The sequence below is a fragment of the Bombus flavifrons genome, chromosome 5 (assembly GCF_040668555.2).
Source record: "Bombus flavifrons isolate JBK064 chromosome 5, iyBomFlav1_principal, whole genome shotgun sequence".
NCBI lineage: Eukaryota > Metazoa > Arthropoda > Insecta > Hymenoptera > Apidae > Bombus > Bombus flavifrons.
In genome coordinates this window covers 12927115-12940800 of record NC_138446.1, presented here as the reverse complement: position 1 = coordinate 12940800, position 13686 = coordinate 12927115, and the positions used below count along the sequence as shown (strand labels likewise).

The window sequence follows — 13686 nt, the reverse complement described above, 5'->3', positions numbered from 1 at the left end:
TTAAGTTTAACTCGCATTTCGAATACAAATGACGCCCTATCGATGTATCGGAATGATTTAAAGAAAATATCAATGGATCGTTGAACGTTATTTGTCCTCTAAATCAAGCAGTGTTTGTGCTCTAAAGTAAAATAGAAAAAATATTTTTTGATTTTCGTCTGCCGACAAATTGTTTTGTGTGAGAAGCAATCGACCCGGTTTGTATTTGTGTTTGCAATGTACTCGGGACAGGTGGTCAAACAACTCCGAATTTTCTATCGTTCGTTGAATATCGCTGGGTTCAAGCGGACAAAATTCATTTTCGCGACAAGTTCCTTTTTTCTATACATTCTGTAATTAGACGGGTTTGTGTGTTTGCATCCGAATATCACGCCCGAGGGACTGAATTAACGCGGGGAAATGGGATTTATGATAATACGATGCCGTTAGTGTAACGAAACGTGGCGAAACTAAACGGTACGAAGTCCACTGGATAATTTTTCCAGCCAAAGAACAATTAAACTCTTCCACACAATGTCTACTTTATAATTAAAATTTGCTCACTTGTCGCGCAAACTGAAACAAATTGGCGCGTTACACAGGCTAATTAACGCGTCCAGTTTCTATACCGTGTTGGATGTAAAAGGCGTATTAATTCCCTCACGTTTCTGCCTAAAATGTTTCCACAACTTATTCGACAAGATATTTCTCTGAAAAATTAATCTTTCGATATAATCCAAATCCAAATTATACGAGAAGCATCGAAAAAATGATTTTCTAATATTAACATTTTTCTCTAGCCGCTATCGATTTTAAGATTCGTAAACTCAAACAATTTCTCCCGATTTTTTCCGTCGAACAAAATACGACCTGTCGATACACACACACACATACACACACACACATACACACACACATACACACACACAAACATATATATAATATTTTTAAGAAGAAAAGATATCAATTTACGAACCGCCGCGTACAAGCAAATCAATTAATTCTCGCCCTAGTTTTGTTTTTTCATCCGTGCAGTACTACACTGTCAGTACGTTTACCACAAGTACCATCTGCATAATATCCACTCGTAAATCCAGCAAAAGCTTGCCGCTGGGCCAAGCGTCCTCTCTGTATACATACGAGGCTGGCCGGATGATCCCTGGGATTTTATTTTCAGGATCTCCCGGGAATATGAGGAGAGAACCCTGCCGGGGTGCGAGTGAACGGGTGCGAGGTATAATATCGGCATTAATTATATTACCCTTCGTGTAATAGGCAAGCCGCTTTAGTGCCTAATTATTTCGTGATTGGGTCGTCCCTTTCTAGAAGCTAACGCCTACCCGGAATAAATTGCAAGCTGTAATATTTCCACGGTATTCGTTTTAATGTGCACGTCGACGCTTTTGATATATAGAAGCTCGTGCAAGTGTTCGAATATCTCTGGAAGCTTCTTATGTATATATCTGACAAAATATTTTCAAATCTCAGCGTGATTGTATCGGTAAATTTTTAAACAGATTTGAAAATGTACGTAGAAGTTACGAGATATTTATTGGGAACATACACTTCGCAAAGATCGTCAAAGTATTTAAACGAACAATTATTCGCTGTATTAATTATTTAGTATATTATTTAGTGAGACCATTTTTACCATTAATTACACGTTTGAGGTTCATATCGTATAATAATTTTTCACTAAGTTTGTAGTAAATGTTTTGTAGATTTTGTACACGTTTTCGGATTAGCTTCGAATTTTACTATTATAATCATGATAGTCTTGTCTCGTTAGAGCGTTAACGAAATTTCAAATAATGCGTATAATAGATTCATAAAGAAATTCTGTGGTAGGTGCTCGAATACTTTCGCGAAAACATCATCTGCACTAACAGCGAAGAATTTGTGTCTAATGATCTTTTCGTTGTGATTTTTTCTTGACGATATTTTGTATGAAACAGAAAAATCGAAAGAGAATATACACGTGCTTGTTACTGTTTCTTATTATTCTACTTAATTTTGTGTTTTTGTTTTAAGATATTTACGTTGCAGCGGTTGAACTGCGAAACTTTGATGAAAGATTTAAAAAGAAAAACGCGATATCACGTCGTTTGATACTTGTATGTTTTCCGAAAACTGCAAACTTCATGTTACAGATTGCTTTCGTACACAGGAACGCATAATTTGTAAGTTGAAACGCTATGCAAGCAGATTAATAAACTGTGTTTGTGTAGACGATTTGCAAGTTGTTTTTTGACAACAGCTGTGAGAAAATTTGTGATCGAAAAAACAGGAAAAATTTTCTCCCAACGGAAAAAACAGTTTGGCGCAGAGATCTAAAACACTGCGAAAAATGTTGAGAAAAATCATCGTTCCTGTCAGATCGTTTATGTTTTTCTAGTTCATAGTTCACGAACCCTGCTGTAACACGCTTTATACTGTAAAACCATACGGTGAGTAATTCTTAACTAATTCCTCATCGCCAGACTGCGAATTTTTATGCATTTATGCGAGATACATAATACATAAAATGCGTAGAATAATTCAAAATATATAAAATATCTAACGTAGAGTATTATGATATTTATAGTGTGTAAGTAAATTTGTATCTGCATAGATACGCACGATCTATTTATCACAGAAAATGGAACGTTTCTTTGTCGCTGTTGTTTGACATTCTGCGCTTGATATACTTTAAACATTGGCCATGTTAATTTAAGTCTCTGAAAGCTGTTGTCTTTGAGTCGCATGTTTCCAGAAGATTTTAATGGGAAGTTGCGAAACCTAAGGCAAGATAATTTTCTAAGTAAAGCACACGCTGATCAATACCTAGAACTTAGTTAAAGTGTCGCCAAGCTAGAGATAATACAAATATACAGAGAATCTTGGTGGCTTTTCCTAAAACCAACTTTTCTCTATTTAACTCGCTGTCTAACCACGTGGTAGCAACTACTTGTCCTCTTTCTTTTTGCCGAAAGTTTACTCGTCCTTCGCTCTCCAGGGAGAGATCGAAACACAGTCCCACAAGAAAATATGAAAAACTGACAAACTATAGTCGCACTTGTTGAGAACAAACATCGTCCAGCGAACCACTTTTATTGAACTTCAAACTCCAGTTATCAAAAGCGTAGGACGCTTTTAGCAAACCGCTCTTTCCATAGCTCTCGGATATCTATAATTATCTTTGAACAAGTATCTGTCCCCCGTCCGATTAACTTTTTTTTATCCGTCAATTACAGCTTTTCGCGATTTCAAACAGATCATTAGAGATAACGAATATTTATTCAAATTCATAATTTTACCGATAGAATTTAAATAACGATACATTGACAGAAATTCGTTCATCGAAATAAATACTGTATTTTGGATATTTCTTGTTGAAGTAATTACTTCAAGAAAAACTCTACATCTTTACTTTTTGTATATCCATGACTTGGAGACCGCTGTTATGAAGAGAAACAAAAATATTCAAAATATGGAGAGGTCCATATTATTGTGCCCTTGAATATAAATTATGTTTTGGGTTACAAAGTCTAGAAACAAAAGAACTATAAGTAGATTTCTATTGCTGTTTCTTGTAGCCTTCAGCTAGGACCACAAGGTTAACTTTTTGGTAATGTCCTTTGACATAAACATATGAACGTGCTCTCTATCATAGTTTATTCTATTGTATTATAACACTGTAAGAGTGATGATCTGTATCAGCATACATTGTACCTGTATTTATACCTATACTTATCTCAATATATTTTTCTATTACAAACTCATCCACTCTATTAGTCAACCTTAACATTTCATACGTATATTTTTGTATATTATCTGTACACCTTGTACATTTTTGCATCTAAATTTTGCATAAATGCGTAAAAGTCCGCAGTGTACCGATCTTTATAGATATGGTTGTATTTCATTCTTATTTTTTTTGTAACCTGTTAGTTTTTATTATTACTTTATTTAAATTTTGTCTTTCGGTTCTACACAGCACAACAATACCATTTTTCTCTTACACTATAACACTTATTCCTCTGATACTTGTTACAACTAGCTTAACTTATCTTATCCTACTTTATGTTATCCTACTGTTATTTCCCCTGTAACTTGTTTGTTATTTTAGTTATTAATTTATGTACGAAAGGATAATTTATCGAAAGGTAGCCTCTAGTAATTTAATTCGCTTCATATTCAGTGCTACTTACTCGTGAAGAAATCGTTCCCATCAAATATACGATTGAATTATTAAGTTCATTATCGTCGAACGAGTTTCGCTATCGAAAATATTTTCGCTTCTTTTTCACAACGCTTTGTAGGAAATGCAAGCTGGACAGAAATTTTTGTAGACTTTTTTCCGATTGGAATATGGCATGAGTTGTATTACGTGAATACGTGGCTATGAAAATATTGCCCATTACCAGTTCCTCGTAAAGCAAGAAACAACCATCTAAAAAGATAAAAAAAAATATTTTACGTCGTACACGCGTATGCAGTTAATAATCTATGTGACACGTGATAATCAATTTTTCAACACATGTTTATGTTACTAATGGAATTGAGATGCTCGTTATAATAGACTTCCGAGAGAATATATTTTTGAAACGATTCAGGGAAAATTATTCATCAGGGACGAATATTAAAATTCATTTTTTTTATAATAACTACGCTATATTAATAGCAACTCTGTTGTACTAGATACGTTTTACCATGTTGATAACAGTTATCTACATTACACCTATTCATAATTTAATATTTTTCGTCGATCACAGCTACTTTTTTCTAATCTTTCTTTTGCCCTCCATTGCATCATCGAAACAAGACGCAGTACAAATTCAACAACCGATGCAAATTAATATTACCAATGCGGCATTGTACATGTAATGTTCGGGGATGTAAAGTAACTTTTGGTCTTTACATCACGATATACGATACGAGATTGCAAAGCTAAGTCTGAAGAGTACGTCTGCTTTTATACGATGCTGTGATATTCAAGGCGAATCTCCTTCCGGCTAAACAGAGGATTATACGTAAAGGCGTAAGCTGTATTCTACCCGCATGCGTCGTAAAAACGTAAGCTCGCTAAAGACTATCTCGTCTGAGTTCTTTTTGCAAAAGAGGTTTTCAAGCAGAAGATAACGACTGTAAGCGGCGCTGGTTATCAAACCGATCATGCAACCGAGTTTCAAAGTAAAAGTGGCTTCTCTTAGCTTAGAGCGTTCGCTTCGAGCACCAAGACGAACGAGTTATACAATTGATGATCACGATACAGTATATTTAAAATATCAGATTAAAAGTATTTCATCTAAAAAATTACGAGCTATTAGGATATAAATATTAAAAACTTTTACATTTAAAATATTAAGAAGTTTCTACATTTTATACAACTCTAAAAAATCGCGATGCCTTTCAATACGTCTCAATAATTTTTTATTCGTTCTTCCAACGATTTTTGTCGTTTCCATCATTGTTTCTGCCACCTTCGATGATATTTCGACCGCAGATTGATCTATGAGCCTGTGGATCCCTGGTCAAAATCTAACAACAAACCCCTAACGCAAATTGAATCGTGAGAAACGTATCCAGGAAAAAGGAACGAATAAAACGTTCGTTATTACGAATAGCGTAAAACCGGTCCTCTCTAATTGTATTTCGTTGCATTGTACGCCGTATTTCGTTTTTCAATTTTTCTCCCCTTTCATCAATTCATACGATTGCACGCGATCCAATGAATACGTAGATCAAAGAGAGTTTTCGAACAGAGCGCAGAAGTGTCTGTCTTTACCATACGTAAATTCTTTTACAATACAAAAGGCTAGCCCTGATTTATTTGACGCCACGATAGCCTTTGATACTAACGGCACCTATACTAGTCGCGGCTATTCCATGTAAAAATGGGGAATAGTCAGAACTTTTAGAAAATCGTGAAACGCATCATTCGCTGAATGCGAAATTCAGGCGCGATTGGGTCGATAACCACGCGTATTTTCGATGAATCGACAGAATTTAATTAAGAACGCTATCCAATTAGCGATGCGAAGCATGCGAGAGTCACACGGATGGTTTCGATGTGCTGGCACACAGCAGCAAAATCTGAAGACAGTCATCTATCGATAAGAGGAGAACGGAAACGTATATACGAGATTCGTTTAATTATATTTCGTGGAAGCTATCCGATGCATGATAAGATGTCAATTTTTACGATAATTTTAATATACTAATTTTATTTAATCACTTCTCAAAATTTAATTCAAGAAGGTTGTTAAGTTTCTAGATTTTAAACAAGATTTCGCACGTACTGCTCGTGCTCGTAATTTAATTCTAGTTGAATAACTGTACATAGAACGACCATTCTCGATAACGTTTTGTTCAACACAATGCGTTATGCTACGAGTAGAGATTTTACGATCTGATACACATATATCTGTTTAAAATTCGCGGCTCCACGTTCTCTAAATGGTATAATGTTATTAAGTTATTTAAATTCCGGTAGTAGCAGCAGCAGGGTTTCCGGTTTCCGCGATTAAAAATTTTATTTTCGATTTTATTCCAAGTTCTATTTTGGATCGGACGCGACAGCACGATTTAGCAATCGGTTAAATGACGCGCCCACTGATGTTTCGACAATACTGGTCACGTTCAATGAATAAATTATCCGAGGTTAGTGTGTTCGAACTAAATGCGACCACCAATGGAAAGATCTGGGTCGAGGAAAAAAGAAAAGAACTGTCGGAAGTAAAAAGAAAAAAGAAGAAAATAGAGTTACGACAAGAGCGACACCGTTCGCTCAAATCATTTTGACTGGACCAGAAATTCGTTTTGATCCCACGCGCTATTTTTTTTGTTTACCTTCGCGTATGCCGACAGTGTATTTGACATTGGCTGAGAAATGTACACGCCGCGCTCCGAATTTTCCAATCTGCGTCGAAGCGGCTGGCCTGCCATTTAATTCGTTGCATGAGGCAAGGCACTGTCGCATTTTATCTCGTCGCTCGCTAGTCGTACAGAATTATCGGCGCCTGTACGATCCATACAACGACCAACCATCTATCGTTATACTGCTTTTCCTTCAAAGGATACCTGGTTAATACAACGTCAAATAAATAATCTCTATCCACTCTAATTGCTCTTACAAAAATCGAACGACCGACTGTACAGATACAGTTACTCGCATTAATATTTTGAAACAGCACCATTACTATATTTGGTGCAGTACCATTATATGTATTCGTTGCTTTGTGCAAGAGGCGATGATCTAAATGTCGTGTTGCTTATTCTACGAGAATATGAACCGTTCACCGTAGCTTAAAGATACGTAAACAGTTTCTTCCTAACGATGCATTTTTATAACACGGCAAGAAATTTAACGCGTCACGAAAAGAGAATAATCGTCTTGATGAAGCACCACTCGTAACTTCTCACAGAGAAAAGAATACAAATTATGAAATTGCACAAGCATTCGTATTACTTGTAGCAGATATTGTTGAAAGATACAAAGAAAAAGACAAATTTCTTAGTTGAAAGTCTATTGCACGAACAAATTTTATCGTTAGTTAGAAATTATCTACGTATTTTCGAATCTCGATAAATGCTTCATATTATACGATCTCTATTTTCGTAGAATAAGGAACACGAACGTTTAACCGACATTTAAACCACCCTCTCTTATACAAAACGACAAATAGAGCGATGGTACTACGTGCAAATGCTAACGCGTTCGATACGCGAAACGTTCTTCGATATAGTTTTGATAATCGACAAGAGATCATTTACCTAGTTCGATCAACGTCTTCTAATAAAACCAATTAGATGGTCTTCCATTCAGGCCTCCAGTTTGGCGATTCATTGAACAACGCTTGCATTAAGCAATTTCCATACTGCAATAATGGCCTTGCCCAGGGTGAAAATGCGTACCGTGTTATAAATCAGTTGCGAGTAATTTCCTTCCAAAATCTTTAAGCTTCCACAGCTAGCGCCTGCACACGTCGAAGATCGTAATATTTCTCCGTTTTCCATCGGAAACTTCACCGGTCCGGACGTACAGCCTGGCTTGATTATTCTTTCTCGCAAGGGGCGAGGAGAGCGAAGGGGTACGAAAAAGAGACGAAGGGGGATGGAATAGCATGGACGGAGAGGGAAACTTATTATGCCACGTTGCTTTCTACCGCGGTTTATTTGAATATTGCTACGTGACCGTAATGTCAGTAGTTGAGCGTGTGGTCGTAATGCTCGCACGGCTATGGGCCTGACTCGTACGTGCGTTACTTATAGACACACGTATACATCGACGTCGGTGTGTATACGTATATAGGCGAGAACAGGTCGAACTCAATAACCACGACGGGCCAAGCAAGGGGCTGAGCTACGCGATTTGCGACAGTCAATAAACTCCGCGTATTCACGGGAAATAGGTTTTAACCCCGCGAACTGGATACAAAAACTGGCAAATCTTCCTCTCTTCTCCTTTTACTTGCTTCTTCTCTGTTTCTTTCCCGTCTCTATAGCGTCATCGTGTCCGAATAATGGGAGAAAGGCGTCCATGGACGCCTCGATCGTATCGCTTCCGTTTTCCTTCTTTCTAGATTTATCGATGTTCCGCTCGGTCTTCGAATTGTCTCCGATAAATCGGGCTATTTTTGAAACGAAGAACGCCGGATCAAAGATCATTCGTTCGTTCGGTTCACGAGAACGTTTGCACCAGGGAAAGACAATCACGCGCGACGTCAAATGTATTGGAATTGGACACTGGGGGTTGCGCGTGTCGTCGATCAATTGCGCTTAGTATGTAGCCGAATGTCGTCGATTTGAATTTTGAGTTGCGCGTTCCGGTAGTTTTCGAACAATAGCGGCCGATGATTTATTTGCTTTAGATATTTCAGTCCGGGAAAAGTCGGCTTGTTGAGAGTCGCAAAGCTTCCAATTTGTTACGAGTTGCCTGCAAGTGAAAATGCAATGGCAAAGGAAAAGGAATACAGCGATCCGGAAATAGATAAAACGTACAGTTAATTATTGGTTATAATTAATACGAAAAAAGTGAATGTTATTCTGTCTGTAAAAAGAAGGGAACAGAAATTCCCCGGAAAGTTAGATGTTGCTTTGGTACGTGTAGCTTTTCTACCAAGGTTTGTCGCTTCGCAGAAAACTTGTGCAGCTAGACCGTGTCGTACTGTCCAAGTAACATAGAACACGGACCTACATTGCTATGTTTCCAACCCCTCTTAGTGTCTCGAATTTGTGTCCGGCTATTTACGTTCCATGTACTGTACCTGTCACCGTGCCCCTTTTAACAATATGCAACAGGAAACGGTTTGGGTGCCGGATGTCTAACATTTCGGTTTTAACGCGAGCGAATGCAACGAAAAAATTCTAATTCGTGAGCTTTAGTATTTTAGCAAGAGATCTGGAAGCTTAATTTCAAATCAATACCTGCACTTTTCTTCTTCAACATTTGGTATCATTCTTCATCTACGATGAATTAATATAGCGTAACGGTAGAACAGCTGATCTATTACCAGGTCTGTAAATATGAAACCGGAATTTGCCTATAGATGGCCCTAGCTGATAATGTAGTTATCACTAAACTGCGTCATTGATGCCAAAAGTCTTTGTTGACATCTCACAAACATTTTCGACTCAGAACAATACAAGTTTCATACAACAGCATAGTTTGTAGTAGCGTTGAACATGTCAAATTTTGTGCCTGGAAACTACGATTTGCGGACAGCATTGATTTTCTGTTACCATTTGAAGAAAACTGCTGCAGAATCGCATCGAATGCTTGTCGAAGCTTACGGTGAGCATGCTCTTGGTAAATCACGGTGCTTTGAGTGGTTTAAAAAATTCAGAAGTGGCAATTTTGACGCGAGGAACGAAGAACGTGGAAGATCACCGAATAAGACCACCGAGCTGTTAAAACCTGGCGAAACCGTTAATACTGAACGCTACCGACAACAAATGATCGATTTGAATCAAGCTTTGCGTGAAAAACGACCAGAATATCAAAAAAGGCAACACAAAGTAATTTTGCTTCCTGATAATGCACCATCACATACAGCAAAACCGGTCAAGGAAACGATCGAAGCGTTCAGTTGGGAAATACTTTCGCACGCGGCTTACTCACTAGACTTGGCTCCGTCCGATTACTATTTATTTGCATCGATGGGACACGCACTTTCTGACCAGCACTTCACTTCTTACGAAAATGGCTCGATGACTGGTTTGCCTCAAAAGAGCGACAGTTTTTTTGGCGTGGCATCCACCAATTGCCAGACAGGTGGGAAAAATGTATAGCTAGCGATGGGCAATACTTCGAATAAAATATTTTTGATCATTTTCATACAATAAACGTGTATTTTCTATACAAAAATTCCGGTTTCATATTTACATACCTGGCAGGTTGTTCCATTGAATTATTATACGACCCACTTTGTAGTAATAGAATAAAATGGATCGTACATAATTAAATAAAATAATATAAACCAAAAAATGTCATGTATCTCCCTTATTCTCTCATTCCCTTATAAAACTTTCGAGACAACCTAATATTTGTACATCAATAAGTATTTCATTTCCGATACAAAATTGATTTTTAATTTGAAAACTGTAACGTGTAGAAGAACTTTTTCCCACTAGTGTTTCAGACAGAGTTCTAGAAGTTTAATCGAAAATGTGTTTCTTCTTTATTCGATTACTATCTCTCTCGTACGACGAGTTAATATCATGGAACGGTAGGATTGTTAATCTATTTATACGTGAATAATTATTACAATACCGCGTACAATTTAGTTTCTATTGCGAATTGATGAATGATCCAACCTCGTAACTGATAAATCATACAGAACGTAACCTGTCACGGAATCAATATTATCAGCACACATACTGAGTACGCGGTACCATACAACTGCCGCGGAAACGGACACAAACGGTGACTCACCGAAGATGCATTTTCAACGAGAATAGGTATGCCCTCGTTTTATCATCCAATAAGTTTTATAACCTTACGCCACGGTAATGGAGAACTAAAGGGACCTATAATACCAATAACCCCTTCTACTCAACCTACTCCTATCCTTTGTCTTTCCTTGCCTCACCCCTATCTACCTCTCGCCCCTAACTTCGCCCACTTCTGTCACGCCTGTGGCTCTTTGACTCTCACTTTGATTTACCGGATTAATTTCCTCTCTGACCACCACTCCTCTATACCTATATAATCCTTATTTCGTATTATTTGATTCGAGAGTTTGTTAGAGCGTGATAAATTAATTTCACCTCATTTCTATTAGCGCGATTCCTCTCTCCGCTTTCCATCTGTCCACGTTCGACCGGGTTTTGTCTCTCTGAATTTATGTACAACTGGTGCAACGATACGAAATCGTACGAACTAAATTCAGTATAAAGAAATAAGTAGTTTATTATATCGGTGCGGTCGACTTTCGTTGAAATTATTTTTTACTTTTTAAAATAAATTAAAAAATAATATTGAAATTTCTGGTATATCACTGTGCTTGATGTTCGTTAAAATTATTTTTTACCTTCCGAGGTAAAAAAATAAAGAAAACAGAATATTGAAATTTTTAGTCTATCGCTGTGTTTGATTTTCATAAAAATTATTTTTCATTTTTTCGAACAAATTGAAATTTATGGTAAATGTATAAATCTGATGGTATTTCGACCAATGAAATCGTGTTTACAATTAAGCGAACAAAAGTCTGAATTCCATGGGGAAACGCGATGAAAAAATGTGAAATCAGCTAAAACAGATTTTTTTATCGAAGTAAAATTTTTAAAGTGCTCAAGAAACAAGACATTTTTAGCTACTCCCGTCATCCAGACATATAATACATTCGGGATGAATATTTCTCGATTTTTCAGACGCGGGATAAAAAGAGGAGAGGCAGTAACGTTAGTACAGGTCGTCCCAGGTTAGGTCGTTCTACGTGATTACGAGGTGGGCTGTTGGCATGAATGGAAAGAGGCCACGGAGCCCGTCGGAGCTTTCCTAAAACGAGCCCTGTGGATTGACATTAATTTTTATGAAAATTCACGTACGTTCCTCGGTTAACTGGTTGCCGGGGTATGACGCGAGAAGAAAAGTGGAAGCGTTGCCTTCGTGTTTGCGTATCTCGTTCCAATCACGTATACCAGCAACCATATTTCCAAGCAATATTACGAGAAACGGGAAAACTTTGAAATTAAATTATTTGTATTAGTATTTACGGTAGACCTTGGTATTTTACTAAGATTTTTAAAATAAGATAAAGTTTGTAAGCTAAAATATTGTCGACATTCGTGGATAACACGATCGTAAGAGAAAAGGTATATCAAATATAATAATAATATTTTGCAAAACTTAAACATTATTATTATATTCCAAACTATCGCGACTTTCAGGGCAAAATATATAAAACTCACTTGACAGTCGACGTGTTAAATATAAATAGGTTTCTTTTCTATCGGTCGCTATACGACAACAGAATTTAAATCGCTATTATCGATTCAGATCCGATATTTTGTAAGCAAGGACAGGTTGTTAATCAGGATTCGAGCAAGCTTACACACGACAAAGGACAACGTCGGTGTTAACAGAGTGGCAGGGTAAAACCTCCATCTAGCTAGTAGAGCTGTCAGTTCCGGAGGCGTTTCTGGTGCTAGGATATTGGATTGTCTTGTTACACATCGTCCTTTCTCTTCCACCCTTCGGCTCGGCCGTCGAGATTCTAACCTTCACCTACAACCCACACGACGAAAGGTGATACGATGCGTTCACACTTTGCTTTCCGCTTGCTATCTCGTGTCGATCGACGGAAGGAGAATCGAACCTGTCAGACTTGGGATTGCTGTGCGAATCTTTCAAAGATTTCTTTCTGTTCATGCAACGATCGCATTTCTTTATCGTCAGGATAAAAATTCCGGTCCCATAGCTTACGATTATTGTCTTGAGAAATGTTATCGTTTCTACGACGCGGTTATAGTATCTCTTTCGTATTATCGAATCGATTGATACGAATAGAGGAGAATTAATTGAAGACGTTGAACGCGTACAAAAAAAGTCCGTTTGAAAATTCAGGTTAAAACGCGAAGAAGTCGATCATTAAGCTTCAGCTAACATTTTCCTTCTTGCTACATTTGTATTTTTTTAAGTAGACTGCGATTGCGCTACATTGAAATTATCGATACAAAAATGCAACATTGTGTTGTATTGTGTCGAGCTTTAATCCTGGATTTGATTCACGACTCTGTCTCTTCCGGGTATATTATTACGTCACATATGTATATTTTGACGATATTCTCACGTACGTTATTGCTGTTGTTGTTGTTGTTGTTGTTGTCATGGACATAGTTTTCACCTGGTAGCCGTGTATTTTGCTCGTAGGAAATTTGAATTTACACGCATGTAGCTTCTGATAGAAACGCATTGTTATGTCAGTAGAATGTTTGCAGCATCCATCTGCGACTAGGGCTTCCAGAGCAATGTTTCCAGCAGAAAACTATTGGCTAGCCGGAGTATTCCATTTGAAAATAAATAATGTTGCTCGTTATCGTACCGATTCGTGACCTATTTTCTTTGAGCAGACAATCGATGCTACTGCGAAGGATGATCGTTACGTCGATCTTGAGTTGCAATTCGGTCAGAATATTTTGTATCGATCTTGCGTGATATCTAGGTCTGCATGCAGTATATATGTATATGTGTATTTCTGTATTTTTTCTATTTAAAAATATTTC

The 13686-nt window shown here is 37.4% G+C and overlaps 1 protein-coding gene and 1 long non-coding RNA gene across 23 annotated transcripts in view; both read right to left on the bottom strand.

The window, feature by feature from the left end:
• Positions 1-13686, bottom strand: part of LOC138179868 (TWiK family of potassium channels protein 7) — a 322181-nt gene that overhangs the window by 16392 nt on the left and 292103 nt on the right. The window lies entirely within an intron of this gene.
• On the bottom strand, positions 4273-8865 carry LOC138179879 (uncharacterized). The gene is made up of 3 exons (XR_011173150.1): positions 7735-8865; positions 6811-7041; positions 4273-4411 (listed from the first exon to the last, which is right to left on the bottom strand). It is a non-coding gene; the product is annotated as an uncharacterized LOC138179879 (long non-coding RNA).